This window comes from Pristiophorus japonicus, unplaced genomic scaffold (assembly GCF_044704955.1).
Source record: "Pristiophorus japonicus isolate sPriJap1 unplaced genomic scaffold, sPriJap1.hap1 HAP1_SCAFFOLD_158, whole genome shotgun sequence".
Classification (NCBI taxonomy): Eukaryota; Metazoa; Chordata; class Chondrichthyes; family Pristiophoridae; genus Pristiophorus; species Pristiophorus japonicus.
This window is the reverse complement of record NW_027251257.1, coordinates 82,734-101,405: the sequence shown is the minus strand read 5'-3', so window position 1 is coordinate 101,405 and position 18,672 is coordinate 82,734. Positions and strand designations below refer to the sequence as shown.

The following is an 18,672-nucleotide window of genomic DNA, read 5'->3' as shown; positions in this document are numbered from 1 at the left end:
TCTAGTGTAATATAAACAGAGACAGGGTCTAGTGTAATATAAACAGAGACAGGGTCTCGTGTAATATAAACAGAGACAGGGTCTAGTGTAATATAAACAGAGACAGGGTCTAGTATAATATAAACAGACACAGGGCCGAGTGTAATATAAAGAGGCAGGGTCCAGTGTAATATATACAGAGACAGGGCCTCCTGTAATATAAACAGGGACAGGGTCTAGTGTAATATAAACAGAGACAGGGTCGAGTGTAATATAAACAGAGACAGAGTCTGGTGTAATATAAACAGAGACAGGGTCTAGTGTAATATAAACAGGGACAGGGTCTAGTGTAATATAAACAGAGACAGGGTCTAGTGTAATATAAACAGTGACAGGGTCTAGTGTAATATAAACAGAGACAGGGCCTCGTGTAATATAAACAGGGACAGGGTCTGGTGTAATATAAACAGAGACAGGGCCGAGTGTAATATAAACAGGGACAGGGTCGAGTGTAATATAAACAGGGACAGGGTCTCGTGTAATATAAAAATAGACAGGGTCTGGTGTAATTTAAACAGAGACAGGGTCTAGTGTAATATAAACAGAGACAGGGTCTAGTGTAATATAAACAGAGACAGGGTCGAGTGTAATATAAACAGAGACAGGGTCTAGTGTAATATAAACAGGGACATGGTCTAGTGTAATATAAACAGAGACAGGGCCTAGTGTAATATAAACAGAGACAGGATCTAGTGTAATATAAACAGAGACAGGGCCTAATGTAACATAAACAGAGGCAGGTCCTAGTGTAATATAAACAGAGACAGGGTCTCGTGTAATATAAACAGAGACAGGGTCTAGTGTAATATAAACAGAGACAGGGTCTAGTGTAATATAAACAGAGACAGTGTCTAGTGTAATATAAACACAGACAGGGTCTCGTGTAATATCAACAGAGACAGAGTCTAGTGTAATATAAACAAAGACAGTGTCTAGTGTAATATAAACAGAGACAGGGCTTAGTGTAACATAAACAGAGGCAGGTCCTAGTGTAATATAAACAGAGACAGGGTCTAGTGTAATATAAACAGAGACAGGGTCTAGTGTAATATAAACAGAGACAGGGTCTAGTGTAATATAAACAGAGACAGGGTCTAGTGTAATATAAACAGAGACAGGGTCTAGTGCAATATAAACAGAGACAGGGTCTAGTGTAATATAAACAGAGACAGGGTCCAGTGTAATATAAACAGAGACAGGGTCTAGTGTAATATAAACAGGGACAGGGTCTAGTGTAATATAAACAGAGACAGGGTCCAGTGTAATATAAACAGAGACAGGGTCTAGTGCAATATAAACAGAGACAGGGTCTAGTGCAATATAAACAGGGACAGGGTCTAGTGCAATATAAACAGAGACAGGGTCTAGTGTAATATAAACAGGGACAGGGTCTAGTGCAATATAAACAGAGACAGGGTCTAGTGCAATATAAACAGAGACAGGGTCGAGTGTAATATAAATAGTGACAGGGTCTAGTGTAATATAAACAGAGACAAGGTCTAGTGTAATATAATTGAGGCAGGTCCTAGTGTAATATAAACAGAGACAGTGTCTCGTGTAATATAAACAGAGACAGGGTCTAGTGTAATATAAACAGAGACAGGGTCTAGTGTAATATAAACAGAGACAGGGTCTAGTGTAATATAAACAGAGACAGGGTCTAGTATAATATAAACAGAGACAGGGTCTAGTGTAATATAAACAGGGACATGGTCCAGTGTAATATAAACAGAGACAGGGTCTAGTGTAATATAAACAGAGACAGGGTCCAGTGTAATATAAACAGAGACAGTGTCTAGTATAATATAAACAGAGACAGGGTCTAGTGTAATATAAACAGAGACAGGGTCTAGTGTATTATAAACAGAGACAGTGCCCAGTGTAATATAAACAGAGACAGGGTCCAGTGTAATATAAACAGAGACAGGGTCTAGTGTAATATAAACAGAGACAGGGTCTAGTGTAATATAAACAGAGACAGGGTCGAGTGTAATATAAACAGAGACAGGGTCCAGTGTAATATAAACAGAGACAGGGCCTAGTGTAACATAAACAGAGGCAGGTCCTAGTGTAATATAAACAGAGACAGGGTCTAGTGTAATATAAACAGAGACAGGGCCTAGTGTAACATAAATAGAGGCAGGTCCGAGTGTAATATAAACAGAGACAGGGTCTCGTGTAATATAAACAGAGACAGGGTCTGGTGCAATATGAACAGAGACAGGGCCTCGTGTAATATAAACAGAGACAGGGTCTAGTGTAATATAAACAGGGACAGGGTCTAGTATAATATTATCAGAGACAAGGTCTAGTGTAATATAAACAGAGGCAGGTCCTAGTGTAATATAAACAGAGACAGGGTCTCGTGTAATATAAACAGAGACAGGGTCTAGTGCAATATAAACAGAGACAGGGTCGAGTGCAATATAAACAGAGACAGGGTCTAGTGTAATATAAATAGTGACAGGGTCTAGTCTAATATAAACAGAGACAAGGTCTAGTGTAATATAAACAGAGGCAGGTCCTAGTGTAATATAAACAGAGACAGGGTCTCGTGTAATATAAACAGAGACAGGGTCTCGTGTAATATAAACAGAGACAGGGTCTAGTGTAATATAAACAGAGACAGGGTCTAGTGTAATATAAACAGAGACAGGGTCTAGTGTAATATAAACAGTGACAGGGTCTAGTGTAATATAAATAGAGACAGGGCCGAGTGTAATATAAAGAGGCAGGGTCTAGTGTAATATAAACAGAGACAGGGTCCAGTGTAATATAAACAGAGACAGGGTCTCGTGTAATATAAAGAGGCAGGGTCTAGTGTAATATAAAGAGAGACTGGGTCTAGTGTAATATAAACAGAGACAGGGTCTAGTGCAATATAAACAGAGACAGGGTCCAGTGTAATATAAACAGAGACAGGGTCTCGTGTAATATAAAGAGGCAGGGTCTAGTGTAATATAAAGAGAGACTGGGTTTAGTGTAATATAAACAGAGACAGGGTCTAGTGTAATATAAACAGAGACAGGGTCTAGTGTAATATAAACAGAGACAGGGCCTAGTGTAACATAAACAGAGGCAGGTCCTAGTGTAATATAAACAGAGACAGGGTCTCGTGTAATATAAACAGAGACAGGGTCTAGTGCAATATAAACAGAGACAGGGTCTAGTGTAATATAAACAGAGACAGGGTCTAGTGTAATATAAACAGAGACAGGGTCTAGTGTAATATAAACAGAGACAGGGCCTCGTGTAATATAAACAGAGACAGGGTCTAGTGTAATATAAACAGGGACAAGGCCTCGTGTAATATAAACAGAGACAGGGTCGAGTGTAATATAAATAGTGACAGGGTCTAGTATAATATTATCAGAGACAAGGTCTAGTGTAATATAAACAGAGGCAGGTCCTAGTGTAATCTAAACAGAGACAGGGTCTCGTGTAATATAAACAGAGACAGGGTCTCGTGTAATATAAACAGAGACAGGGTCTAGTGCAATATAAACAGAGACAGGGTCTAGTGCAATATAAACAGAGACAGGGTCTAGTGTAATATAAATAGTGACAGGGTCTAGTGTAATATAAACAGAGACAAGGTCTAGTGTAATATAAACAGAGGCAGGTCCTAGTGTAATATAAACAGAGACAGGGTCTCGTGTAATATAAACAGAGACAGGGTCTAGTGTAATATAAACAGAGACAGGGTCTCGTGTAATATAAACAGAGACAGGGTCTAGTATAATATAAACAGACACAGGGCCGAGTGTAATATAAAGAGGCAGGGTCTAGTGTAATATAAACAGAGACAGGGTCCAGTGTAATATATACAGAGACAGGGCCTCCTGTAATATAAACAGGGACAGGGTCTAGTGTAATATAAACAGAGACAGGGTCGAGTGTAATATAAACAGAGACAGAGTCTGGTGTAATATAAACAGAGACAGGGTCTAGTGTAATATAAACAGGGACAGGGTCTAGTGTAATATAAACAGAGACAGGGTCTAGTGTAATATAAACAGTGACAGGGTCTAGTGTAATATAAACAGAGACAGGGCCTCGTGTAATATAAACAGGGACAGGGTCTGGTGTAATATAAACAGAGACAGGGCCTAGTGTAATATAAACAGAGACAGGATCTAGTGTAATATAAACAGAGACAGGGCCTAATGTAACATAAACAGAGGCAGGTCCTAGTGTAATATAAACAGAGACAGGGTCTAGTGTAATATAAACACAGACAGGGTCTCGTGTAATATCAACAGAGACAGAGTCTAGTGTAATATAAACAAAGACAGTGTCTAGTGTAATATAAACAGAGACAGGGCTTAGTGTAACATAAACAGAGGCAGGTCCTAGTGTAATATAAACAGAGACAGGGTCTAGTGTAATATAAACAGAGACAGGGTCTAGTGTAATATAAACAGAGACAGGGTCTAGTGTAATATAAACAGAGACAGGGTCTAGTGTAATATAAACAGAGACAGGGTCTAGTGCAATATAAACAGAGACAGGGTCTAGTGTAATATAAACAGAGACAGGGTCCAGTGTAATATAAACAGAGACAGGGTCTAGTGTAATATAAACAGGGACAGGGTCTAGTGTAATATAAACAGAGACAGGGTCCAGTGTAATATAAACAGAGACAGGGTCTAGTGCAATATAAACAGAGACAGGGTCTAGTGCAATATAAACAGGGACAGGGTCTAGTGCAATATAAACAGAGACAGGGTCTAGTGTAATATAAACAGGGACAGGGTCTAGTGCAATATAAACAGAGACAGGGTCTAGTGCAATATAAACAGAGACAGGGTCGAGTGTAATATAAATAGTGACAGGGTCTAGTGTAATATAAACAGAGACAAGGTCTAGTGTAATATAATTGAGGCAGGTCCTAGTGTAATATAAACAGAGACAGTGTCTCGTGTAATATAAACAGAGACAGGGTCTAGTGTAATATAAACAGAGACAGGGTCTAGTGTAATATAAACAGAGACAGGGTCTAGTGTAATATAAACAGAGACAGGGTCTAGTATAATATAAACAGAGACAGGGTCTAGTGTAATATAAACAGGGACATGGTCCAGTGTAATATAAACAGAGACAGGGTCTAGTGTAATATAAACAGAGACAGGGTCCAGTGTAATATAAACAGAGACAGGGTCTAGTATAATATAAACAGAGACAGGGTCTAGTGTAATATAAACAGAGACAGGGTCTAGTGTATTATAAACAGAGACAGTGCCCAGTGTAATATAAACAGAGACAGGGTCCAGTGTAATATAAACAGAGACAGGGTCTAGTGTAATATAAACAGAGACAGGGTCTAGTGTAATATAAACAGAGACAGGGTCGGGTGTAATATAAACAGAGACAGGGTCCAGTGTAATATAAACAGAGACAGGGCCTAGTGTAACATAAACAGAGGCAGGTCCTAGTGTAATATAAACAGAGACAGGGTCTAGTGTAATATAAACAGAGACAGGGCCTAGTGTAACATAAATAGAGGCAGGTCCGAGTGTAATATAAACAGAGACAGGGTCTCGTGTAATATAAACAGAGACAGGGTCTGGTGCAATATAAACAGAGATAGGGTCTAGTGTAATATAAACAGGGACAGGGCCTCGTGTAATATAAACAGAGACAGGGTCTAGTGTAATATAAACAGGGACAGGGTCTAGTATAATATTATCAGAGACAAGGTCTAGTGTAATATAAACAGAGGCAGGTCCTAGTGTAATATAAACAGAGACAGGGTCTCGTGTAATATAAACAGAGACAGGGTCTAGTGCAATATAAACAGAGACAGGGTCGAGTGCAATATAAACAGAGACAGAGTCTAGTGTAATATAAATAGTGACAGGGTCTAGTCTAATATAAACAGAGACAAGGTCTAGTGTAATATAAACAGAGGCAGGTCCTAGTGTAATATAAACAGAGACAGGGTCTCGTGTAATATAAACAGAGACAGGGTCTCGTGTAATATAAACAGAGACAGGGTCTAGTGTAATATAAACAGAGACAGGGTCTAGTGTAATATAAACAGAGACAGGGTCTAGTGTAATATAAACAGTGACAGGGTCTAGTGTAATATAAATAGAGACAGGGCCGAGTGTAATATAAAGAGGCAGGGTCTAGTGTAATATAAACAGAGACAGGGTCCAGTGTAATATAAACAGAGACAGGGTCTCGTGTAATATAAAGAGGCAGGGTCTAGTGTAATATAAAGAGAGACTGGGTCTAGTGTAATATAAACAGAGACAGGGTCTAGTGCAATATAAACAGTGACAGGGTCTAGTGTAATATAAATAGAGACAGGGCCGAGTGTAATATAAAGAGGCAGGGTCTAGTGTAATATAAACAGTGACAGGGTCTAGTGTAATATAAATAGAGACAGGGCCGAGTGTAATATAAACAGAGACAGGGTCTAGTGTAATATAAACAGAGACAGGGTCGAGTGTAATATAAACAGATACAGAGTCTGGTGTAATATAAACAGAGACAGTGCCCAGTGTAATATAAACAGAGACAGGGTCTAGTGTAATATAAACAGAGACAGGGTCGAGTGTAATATAAACAGAGACAGGGTCTCGTGTAATATAAACAGGGACATGGTCTGGTGTAATTTAAACAGAGACAGGGTCTAGTGTAATATAAACAGAGACAGGGTCTAGTGTAATATAAACAGAGACAGGGTCGAGTGTAATATAAACAGGGACAGGGTCCAGTGTAATATAAACAGGGACATGGTCTAGTGTAATATAAACAGAGACAGGGCCTAGTGTAATATAAACAGAGACAGGGTCTAGTGTAATATAAACGGAGACAGGGCCTAATGTAACATAAACAGAGGCAGGTCCTAGTGTAGTATAAACAGAGACAGGGTCTCGTGTAATATAAACAGAGACAGGGTCTAGTGCAATATAAACAGAGACAGGGTCTAGTGTAATATAAACAGAGACAGGGTCTAGTGTAATATAAACAGAGACAGGGTCTAGTGTAATATAAACAGAGACAGGGCTTAGTGTAACATAAACAGAGGCAGGTCCTAGTGTAATATAAACAGGGACAGGGTCTAGTGTAATATAAACAGAGACAGGGTGTAGTGTAATATAAACAGAGACAGGGTCTAGTGTAATATAAACAGAGACAGGGTCTAGTGTAATATAAACAGAGAGAGGGCCTAGTGTAATATAAACAGAGACAGGGTCTAGTGTAATATAAACAGGGACAGGGTCTAGTGTAATATAAACAGAGACAGGGCCTCGTGTAATATAAACAGAGACAGGGCCTAGTGTAATATAAAGAGGCAGGGTCTCGTGTAATATAAACAGAGACAGGGTCCAGTGTAATATAAACAGAGACAGGGCCTCGTGTAATATAAACAGTGACAGGGTCTAGTGTAATATAAACAGAGACAGGGCCGAGTGTAATATAAAGAGGAAGGGTCTAGTGTAATATAAACAGAGACAGAGTCTGGTGTAATATAAACAGAGACAGGGCCTAGTGTAATATAAACAGAGACAGGGTCTAGTGTAATATAAACAGGGACAGGGTCTAGTGTAATATAAACAGAGACAGGGCCTCGTGTAATATAAACAGAGACAGGGTCTAGTGTAATATAAACAGAGACAGGGTCCAGTGAAATATAAACAGAGACAGGGTCTAGTGTAATATAAACAGAGACAGGGTCTAGTGTAATATAAACAGAGAGAGGGCCTAGTGTAATATAAACAGAGACAGGGTCTAGTGTAATATAAACAGGGACAGGGTCTCGTGTAATATAAACAGAGACAGGGCCTCGTGTAATATAAACAGAGACAGGGCCTAGTGTAATATAAAGAGGCAGGGTCTCGTGTAATATAAACAGAGACAGGGTCCAGTGTAATATAAACAGAGACAGGGCCTCGTGTAATATAAACAGAGACAGGGTCTAGTGTAATATAAACAGAGACAGGGTCGAGTGTAATATGAACAGAGACAGGGTCTAGTGTAATATAAACAGAGACAGGGTCTAGTGTAATATAAACAGAGACAGGGTCTAGTGTAATATAAACAGAGACAGGGTCTGGTGTAATATAAACAGAGACAGGGTCTAGTGTAATATAAACAGAGACAGGGTCTAGTGTAATATAAACAGAAACAGGGTCTAGTGTAATATAAACAGAGACAGGGTCTAGTGTAATATAAACAGAGATAGGGTCTAGTGTAATATAAACAGAGACAGGGTCTAGTGTAATATAAACAGTGACAGGGTCTAGTGTAATATAAACAGAGACAGGGCCGAGTGTAATATAAAGAGGCAGGGTCTAGTGTAATATAAACAGAGACAGAGTCTGGTGTAATATAAACAGAGACAGGGCCTAGTGTAATATAAACAGAGACAGGGTCTAGTGTAATATAAACAGAGACAGGGTCGAGTGTAATATAAACAGAGACAGGGTCTAGTGTAATATAAACAGGGACATGGTCTAGTGTAATATAAACAGAGACAGGGTCTGGTGTAATATAAACAGAGACAGGGTCTAGTGTAATATAAACAGAGACAGGGTCTAGTGTAATATAAACAGAGACAGGGTCTAGTGTAATATAAACAGAGACAGGGTCGAGTGTAATATAAACAGAGACAGGGTCTCGTGTAATATAAACAGAGACAGGGTCCAGTGTAATATAAACAGAGACAGGGTCTAGTGTAATATAAACAGAGACAGGGTCTAGTGTAATATAAACAGAGACAGGGTCTAGTGTAATATAAACAGAGACAGGGTCTAGTGCAATATAAACAGGGACAGGGTCTAGTGTAATATAAACAGAGACAGGGTCTAGTGTAATATAAACAGAGACAGGGCCTAGTGTAACATAAACAGAGGCAGGTCCTAGTGTAATATAAACAGAGACAGGGTCTCGTGTAATCTAAACAGAGACAGGGTCCAGTGTAATATAAACAGAGACAGGGTCTAGTGTAATATAAACAGAGACAGGGTCGAGTGTAATATAAACAGAGACAGGGTCTAGTGTAATATAAACAGAGACAGGGTCTAGTGCAATATAAACAGAGACAGGGTCTAGTGTAATATAAACAGGGACAGGGCCTCGTGTAATATAAACAAAGACAGGGTCGAGTGTTATATAAACAGAGACAGGGTCTAGTGTAATATAAACAGAGACAGGGTCGAGTGTAATATAAACAGAGACAGGGTCTAGTGTAATATAAACAGAGACAGGGTCTAGTGCAATATAAACAGAGACAGGGTCTAGTGTAATATAAACAGGGACAGGGCCTCGTGTAATATAAACAGAGACAGGGTCGAGTGTAATATAAATAGTGACAGGGTCTAGTGTAATATTATCAGAGACAAGGTCTAGTGTAATATAAACAGAGGCAGGTCCTAGTGTTATATAAACAGAGACAGGGTCTCGTGTAATATAAACAGAGACAGGGTCTAGTGCAATATAAACAGAGACAGGGCCGAGTGTAATATAAAGAGGCAGGGTCTAGTGTAATATAAACAGAGACAGAGTCTGGTGTAATATAAACAGAGACAGGGCCTAGTGTAATATAAACAGAGACAGGGTCTAGTGCAATATAAACAGAGACAGGGTCGAGTGTAATATAAATAGTGACAGGGTCTGGTGTAATATAAACAGAGACAAGGTCTAGTGCAATATAATCGAGGCAGGTCCTAGTGTAATATAAACAGAGACAGGGTCTCGTGTAATATAAACAGAGACAGGGTCTAGTGTAATATAAACAGAGACAGGGTCTCGTGTAATATAAACAGAGACAGGGTCTAGTGTAATATAAACAGAGACAGGGTCTAGTATAATATAAACAGAGACAGGGTCTAGTGTAATATAAACAGGGACATGGTCTAGTGTAATATAAACAGAGACAGGGTCTAGTGTAATATAAACAGAGACAGGGTCCAGTGTAATATAAACAGAGACAGTGCCCAGTGTAATATAAACAAAGACAGGGTCTAGTGTAATATAAACAGAGACAGGGTCTAGTGTAATATAAACAGAGACAGGGTCTAGTGTAATATAAACAGAGACAGGGTCTCGTGTAATATAAACAGAGACAGAGTCTAGTGTAATATAAACAGAGACAGGGTCTAGTGTAATATAAACAGAGACAGGGTCTCGTGTAATATAAACAGAGACAGGGTCTCGTGTAATATATACAGAGACAGGGTCTCGTGTAATATAAACAGAGACAGAGTCTAGTGTAATATAAGCAGAGACAGGGTCTCGTGTAATATAAACAGAGACAGAGTCTAGTGTAATATAAACAGAGACAGGGTCTAGTGTAATATAAACAGAGACAGAGTCTAGTGTAATATAAACAGAGACAGGCTCTAGTGTAATATAAACAGAGACAGAGTCTAGTGTAATATAAACAGAGACAGGGTCTAGTGTAATATAAACAGAGACAGGGTCTAGTGTAATATAAACAGAGACAGGGTCTAGTGTAATATAAACAGAGACAGGGTCTCGTGTAATATAAACAGAGGCAGGGTCTAGTGTAATATAAACAGAGGCAGGGTCTAGTGTAATATAAATAGAGACATGGTCTAGTGTAATATAAAATACTGACAAATGTTAAACTGTTTTGCTGACAAAAGAAATCTTGATTCAACTTTTAAATGATAAATTATTTAACAAGGGTTCACACAGACTCACCTGATTGGCCGACTCAGGATCCACCCCTCAAGCACCGCGATTGGTTACAGAACACGCTGCTCCCTGGGCCCTCCGGCCTCTGAACTCTCTTCCTGTTGGTTCCCAGGGCAATCAATCATCACTCGCCAACATTACGCTGTTAGATGTAGTTGAGGGGCTCAGAGGAAGAAATAAAATGAGGCCGTGAATCTGAATTAAGTAAAATTAGAGAAGCATGATTAAATTTATAAGCAAAACTATTTAAAGTCAAATCAAATGAATTGTTGCATTTAATATATTCCTTTTGGGCCAAGTGGGAAACAAGAGATGTGTGGGCTGTGCAGAGTGTCTGTGCCCGGTTACACAGCGTGTCCCTGGCTCTCCGCTCCAAGTGCACATGTTTCAGCTCACATCCAACTTACTGGATAAACCTCGGCCGTCTAAACCCATCACACAAATATCAGCATTTGATGTAAGTTATGCTAAACCTTTATAAAACACTGGTTAGGCCTCAGCTGACACATTGTGTTCAATTCTGGGCACCACACTTTCAGAAGGATGTCTACACCTTAGAGAGGGTGCAGAAGAAATTTACTCGAATGGAACGAAGGATGAGGGACTTCAGTTATGTGGAGATACTGGAGAAGCTGCAGTTATTCTCCTTGGAGCAGAAAAGGTTAAGAGGAGATTTGATAGAGTGTTCAAATTCATGAACGGTTTTAATAGACTAAATAAGGAGAAACACTTTCCAGTGGCAGAAGGGTCAGTAACCAGAGGACACAGAGTTCAGGTGATTGACAAAAGAAGCAGAGGCGACATGAGGGAACATTTTATAAGCAGCGAGTTGTTGCAATCTGGAACGCACTGCCTGATAGGGCGGTGGAAGCAGATTCAATAGTAACTTTCAAACATGAATTGGATAAATACTAAAGGGACAATATTTGCAGAGCTGTGGGGAAAGATCAGGGGAGTGGACCTAACTGGATAGCTCTACCATAGAGGTAACAAGGAGGATCGATGAGCATTTGATGTAGTGTATTTGGATTTTTGTAAGGCTATTGATAAGGTCCCACATGGCAGACTGGTCACAAAAGTAAAAGCCCATGGGATCCAGGGCAAAGCAGCAAGTTGGATCCAAAATTGTCTCAGAGGCAGGAAGCAAAGGGTAATGGTCGATGTGTGTTTTTGTGACTGGAAGGCTGTTTCCTGTGGGGTTTCGCAGGGCTCAGTACTCGGTCCCTTGCTTTTTGAGGTTTATATCAATGATTTTGACCTGAATGTCGGGGTATGACTCAGAAGTTTGCAAATGATACAAAAATTGGCTGTGTGGTTGATAATGAAGAAAAAAACTGTAGACTGCAGGAAGATATCAATGGACTGGACAGGTGGGCAGGACAGTGGCAAATGGAATTCAACTCAGCGTGAGATAATGCATGTGGGGAGGGCTAACAAGACAAGGGAATACACAATAAATGGTAGGACACTGAGAAGTGTAGAGGAACAGAGCGGCCTTGGAGTGCAGGTCCACAGATCCCTGAAGGGAGCAGGAGAGGTAGATAAGGTGATAAAGGAAAGTATCCTGAATGCTTTCTTCATTAGCCGAGGCATAGAATACAAGAGCAGGGTGATTATGCTTGAACTGTATAAACCACTAGTTCGGCCACAGCTAGAGTACTGTGTGCAGTTGTGGCTACCACATTACAGGAAAGATGTGATTGCACTAGACAGGGTACAGAGATTTACGAGGATGTTGCCTGGACTGGAGAATTTTAGCTATGAGGAAAGATTGAATAGGCTGGGGTTTTCTTAGGAAAAGAGGACTCTGAGAGGAAACCTCATCAAGGTGTATAAAATTATGAGGGGCCTAGATGGAGTGGATAGGAAGGACCTATTTCCTTAGCAGAATGGTCAATAATTGGAGGGGGCATAGATTTAAAGTAATTGGAAAAAGGTTTAGAGGGGAGACCTAACTGAAATATATAAAATTATGAGGGGCCTGGATAGAGTGGATAACAAGGACCTATTTTGCTTAGCAGAGGGGTCAGCTGTGGCTCAGTGGGTAGCACTCTCGCGAGAACCATCAGCACAGGCCGGGGAGTGGAAGGAGAAGTGTGGCGATGACCACTCCAGAGAGCAGCACGTGCTGGTGCAGGAGAGCAACGGCAGTGAAAAGGGACGTCACCAAGATCCAGGTCGGTGATTGGAGCGTGGGCAGATACAGCAGGAGGTCGGGGCGAAGGAGCAGCGAGAGATTGTAGAGGGACGTGATCGGGGCCCAGGAGAGGCGAGGGCCCAGGGGCAGCACAGGCCCAGCCCACACTGCGATATGTGTGCACACTAGGTCTGTGCAGCAGAGCTGGTCTCCATTGGTCTTGGTTAATGCTTGCCACTGGACCAAGACCTACCTCTGTCAAGCCCGTGTGGTGGCTGGTGTGCAACGGCCACCACATGTTAAAAACATCCCCACACAGGCATCTTCCATCCTTCAAGATTTAGTTCGGGACCCGGAATTTTATTCATTCATTGAAACACCTGTGAATTTTTTGACGTGGAAGCAAGTCATCCTCGATTCGAGGGACTGCCTGTGATGGAGCACTCTCGCCTCGGAGACAGAAGGTTGTGGGTTCAAGTCCCACTCCAGGGACTTGAGCACAGAAAGTGTAGGCTGACACTGCAGTGCAGTGCTGAGGGAGTGCTGCACTGTCGGATGAGACGTTAAACCGAGGCTCTGTCTGCTCTCTCCCTCTGATGGCTGTAAAAGATCCCATGGCACTAATTCGATGAAGAGCAGGGGAGTTATCCCCGGTGTCCTGGCCAATATTTATCCCTCAACCACATGGCTGTCTGTGGGATCTTGCTGTGCACAGATTGACTGCCGCATTTCCCACATTACAACAGTGACTACGCTCCAACAGAACTTCATTCTCTGTAAAGAGCTTTGAGACGTCTGGTGGCGGTGAGAGGCGCTATATAAATGTAAGTCTTATATCAATGTAAGCCGAGAGCTGTACAGTGGGATCAGGCTGGAGAGCTCTGTGCCGGCCGGCAGGGACACGATGGGCCGAATGGCCTCCTTCTGTGATGTCACTGCCTGGGCTTCTATGACGTCACAGGTCTCACCAGCAGCCGCACTGCCTGATGGGTGATTGACAGCCCAGAATCCGCGCCTGCGCACCGGGAACCACGCCCAGCACAGCGCCCCTCCCGGTCATCATCGGTAATAACCGCGCATGCCCAGAGGACACAAACCGCCCCCTCCCCCCACACTAGGAGCTGCGCCTGCGCGATCGGGTCCTGTGGCCCAGAGACCGGATCCTGTGACGCGGTCGGGTCCTGTGGCGCGGGGCCTTCCGGGGAAAGGTGTTTGTGTCCGTTAAAGAGCCGCGATCGGTGACGTAAAGTGAGTTTTCTCCGCTCCGATTGGGTAGAGAATGGCGCGGGGGGGAGGGGGAGAATAAAGGCAAATCCAAACCTGAGAGTCCGCACATCCGGGTCCCCGACACACGTCACACAGTCTGGCGGAGCGCGCTCGAGGGACACGTGACCCGGGCCCACGGCCTGATTGACGGGAGCTTCCGACCAATGGGGAGCGAGCGGGGCGGGGCTGGAGGAGCGAGCCGGCGGCGGGTCCTCCAACCAATCGGGGAGCCCGAGGGGCGGGACCTGTGCCGCTGATTGGCTTGAGCCGCAACAACAACAACTGGCATTTACACACGTCACAAAAGGCGGGAAGGCGCTTCCCAGCGCGCGGTGTGAGAGTGTTCCAGGACAAACACATTGGGCCCCGAGACACAACAATCAGTGAAGGCCGGGGAGCGACAGGCCGCTCACAGAGGCGGCTTTTAAACAGCGGCTTGTCGGGGGACACAGAGGGAGAGCTTCAGGGAGGGACTTCCCGAGCCTGGGGCCCAGGCAGCTCAAGGCACGGCCACCGCTGGTGGAGCCATTCTAATCCGGGATGGTCAAGGCCAGAGTTAGAGGCTGTCTCAGGGGGAGGGAGGGTCAAGGCCAGAGTTAGAGGCTGTCTCAGGGGGAGGGAGGGTCAAGGCCAGAGTTAGAGGCTGTCTCAGGGGGAGGGAGGTCACAGAGATAGGGAGGGTCAAGGCCAGAGTTAGAGGCTGTCTCAGGGGGAGGGGGGTCAAGGCCAGAGTTAGAGGCTGTCTCAGGGGGAGGGATGGTCAAGGCCAGAGTTAGAGGCTGTCTCAGGGGGAGGGAGGGTCAAGGCCAGAGTTAGAGGCTGTCTCAGGGGGAGGGGGGTCAAGGCCAGAGTTAGAGGCTGTCTCAGGGGGAGGGATGGTCAAGGCCAGAGTTAGAGGCTGTCTCAGGGGGAGGGAGGGTCAAGGCCAGAGTTAGAGGCTGTCTCAGGGGGAGGGAGGGTCAAGGCCAGAGTTAGAGGCTGTCTCAGGGGGAGGGGGGTCACAGAAATAGGGAGGGTCAAGGCCAGAGTTAGAGGCTGTCTCAGGGGGAGGGGGGTCACAGAGATAGGGAGGGTCAAGGCCAGAGTTAGAGGCTGTCTCAGGGGGAGGGAGGTCACAGAGATAGGGAGGGTCAAGGCCAGAGTTAGAGGCTGTCTCAGGGGGAGGGAGGTCACAGAGATAGGGAGGGGCGAGGCCGTGGAGGGATTTGTAAACCAGGAGGAGAATTTTGAAATCGAGGTGTTGCTTAACCGGGAGCCAATGTCGGTCAGTGAGCACAGGGGTGGTGGGTGATCCTGACCAACGGATCCATTACAGACACCCTCAAAGCCTCCCTGATAAAGTGCAACATCCCCACCGACACCTGGGAGACCCTGGCCAAAGACCGCCCTAAGTGGAGGAAGTGCATCCGGGAGGGCGCTGAGCACCTCGAGTCTCATCGCCGAGAGCACGCAGAGACCAAGCGCAGGCAGCGGAAGGAGCGTGCGGCAAACCTGTCCCACCCTCCCTTTCCCTCAATGACTATCTGTCCCACCTGTGACAGGGACTGTGGTTCCCCTGTTGGACTGTTCAGCCACCTAAAGACTCATTTATAGAGTGGAAGCAAGTCCTCCTCGATTGCGAGGGACTGCCTGTGATGCTCCTTCAGGATCTGTCCTTTCCCAACACTCTCCAGTTGTGACCAACCATTAACTGTGTTGCTGCCCACAGATGTTGCCTGAGCCGCGGACACTTGCAGCATCTTGTGTTTGTGTGGCCACAGACACTTTCCCTTCAGCACCGCGCGCCCTGGATTGTTCGCTGATTGATTGATTGGTGCCGCGGCCCCGGCCCCCGCCGCTGATTGGTGCGGAGCAGCGTGCGCTGGGTGGGCTGGTGCCCCGTGCCGCCCCGCCATTGGCTGCGGGCTGAGTGTTGCGCGGGTTGGAGGTTTGTTGGCGGCTCCGCTCGTGGCCTTTGAGCTCGGTGGCCCGGGTGAGGCGGGGCGGAGTTGTGTGCAGGCGCGGGGCCAGCCTATTGTGGGAGATGACCCGCGGAGGATGGAGGAGCGGCCCGAGCAGCGCGCCCAGCCTCCCTGCGGACTCGCGGACTCACGTACACGCGCGGGCGGCCAGATTCCGTCGCCGAGTCGGCAGCGGCTGTGGGACACCTTCGGGCGGGGACGGGACTTGGTTACTGTCGGGGGTTGCGGGCGTTCGGCCGCCATCTTTGGGCAGCACGGGTCCGCCCACCGCGGGGAGCAGGGAGCGACAGGGGCGGGGCTTCCTCAACGTCACAATGTGTTCCATTGTCCCGCTGCAGGATGGGGGCCAGTGACATGAACACATGAGAACATCAGAAATAGGAGATGAGTCGCCATTTGGCCCCTCGAGCCTGCCGCCATTCAATAAGATGATGGCTGCAGCATCTGGGGTGGTTCTCCTTGGAGCAGTGAAGGTGCAGGGCAGGTTTAACAGGTGCTCACAGTCAGGAAGGCTTTAGATTGAGTCAGGGAACAGAGTGGTTCTGCTCACACAATCAGAGAATGGTTACAGCACGGAAGGCCATTCGGCCCCTCGAGCCCTTGCCGGCTCCCAGCGAGTCCCACTGCCCCGCCCTTTCCCCCAGCCCTGCAAATGTTTTCTTTCAGATACTTATCCAATTCCCTTTTGAAAGCTGTGATTGAGTCTGCCTCCAACTCCCTTTCAGGCCGTGCATTCCAGATCCTAACCACTCGCTGCGCAAAATAGATTTTTCTCACGTCGCCTTTGATTCTTTTGCCAATCACCTTAAATCCGTCTCCTCTGGTTCTCGACCCTTCCACCAATGGGAATAGTATCTCTCTATCTACTCTGTCCGGACCCCTCATGATTTTGAACACTTCTCTGCTCCAAGGAGAACAACCCCGGCTTCTCCAGTCAATCCACGGAACTGAAGTCCCTCATCTCGTGAATCATCCTTGTAAATATTTTTTGCACCCTCTCTGAGGCATCACATCCTAATGTGTGGTGCCCAGAATTGGACACAATGCTCCAGTTGAGGCCGAGCCAGTGTTGTACAAAGGTTCATCATAACCTCCTTGCTTTTGTACGCCACGCCTCTGATGCCCAGGATCTGTAAGCTTTTTGAACTGCTTTCTCAACCTGTCCTGCCACCTTCAGTGATTTGTGCCCCTAAACCCGCAGGTCTCACTGTTCATGCACCCGCTTTAGGAATATACCCTTTAGTTTATGCTTCTCTAATTTTATTTCTTAATTCAGATTCACAGCCTCATTTTATTTCTTCCTCTGAGCCCCTCAACTTCATCTGGCAGCGTAATGTTGGCGAGTGGTGATTGATTGTCCTGGGAACCAACAGGAAGAGAGCTCAGAGGCCGGAGGGCCCAGGGAACAGCGTGTTCTGTAACCAATCGCGGTGCTTGAGGGGTGGATCCTGAGTCGGCCAATCAGGTGAGTTTGTGCTTTTAACAATTAATTTTTTTAAAGTTAAGTCGACATTTCTTTTGTCAACAAAACAGTTTAACATTTGTCAGTATTTTATTTCCCTGGAGTTCCTATTATGAGTTTCAGACACTCCAGTGCCAAGTGGACCAGGTGTTTAAAGGTCATTCATTTCCCTCTTTCCATGTTGCTGTTAGTTCAAGGGACAGAGATTGATTTCCCCTCATTATGTATTTGCAGAAGTTAAAGTAACATCCTTCCTGTTGGTACTGAGTCACATTCTGTGCTGGGCGCGATGGCTGGTGGCATCAGCCTTTAAAATACTCAATCCTTTTGTTCAGATGGAATACAATGTCGGAAAGTGTGAGGTCATCCACCTTGGGGAAAAAAAACAGTAAAAGGGAATATTATTTGAATGGGGAGAAATTACAACATGCTGTGGTGCAGAGGGACCTGGGGGTCCTTGTGCATGAAACTCTTTTTGAGTTTATCTATAAAACAAAACATTAAACCGTGTCACCCGGCCTGGATGACACACCAGACATTTACAAGGCCCCTTTTTATCCTTTTTTTGGTTTTTCTTTGTGTTTTTTCTTTTCTTTTTTTTTTTTGCGCACTAAAATCACATTTTTCCCCAGTGCCCCCTATAAAAGGGAAGGGGGACACTAAAAGCACCGGCAATTAAAACAAATTAAACTTTAAAACTTAAAATCAAATTAAAATTTGGTTGCCGGGCGTGATGATGCACTCCAGTCCCTCCGGTGCCCACCTCTCGCGGAAGGCCGCGAGCGTACCGGTGGACACCGCGTGCTCCATCTCCAAGGACACCCTGGACCGGATGTAAGAGCGGAAGAGAGGCAGGCAGTCAGGTTGAACGACCCCCTCGACCGCCCGCTGCCTGGACCGGCTGATGGCACCCTTGGCCGTGCCCAGGAGCAGTCCTACGAGGAGGCCTTCAGACCTACCCGCTCCCCTCCGCACAGGGTGCCCAAAGATCAGGAGAGTGGGACTGAAGTGCAGCCAGAATTTCAGGAGCAGCCCCTTCAAATAATGGAACAGGGGCTGCAACCTCGTGCACTCAATAAAAATATGGAACACGGACTCCTCCAGACCGCAGAAATTGCAGGCGGCCTGGGAGT

General features: G+C 44.9%; 1 protein-coding gene across 2 annotated transcripts in view; it reads left to right on the top strand.

Annotated features, from left to right (window-relative positions):
- LOC139243026 (zinc finger protein 229-like) overlaps positions 1-18,672 on the top strand; it is a 484,823-nt gene that overhangs the window by 404,267 nt on the left and 61,884 nt on the right. The window contains exons 1-2 of one of the 2 annotated variants that reach the window (XM_070870619.1): positions 14,009-14,098; positions 17,354-17,542. The gene's annotated coding sequence lies outside the window, so the exon portion shown is untranslated. Of the gene's footprint in view, positions 1-14,008; positions 14,099-17,353; positions 17,543-18,672 lie in introns of those variants that run through there. The other variant, XM_070870618.1, reaches the window with a different exon arrangement.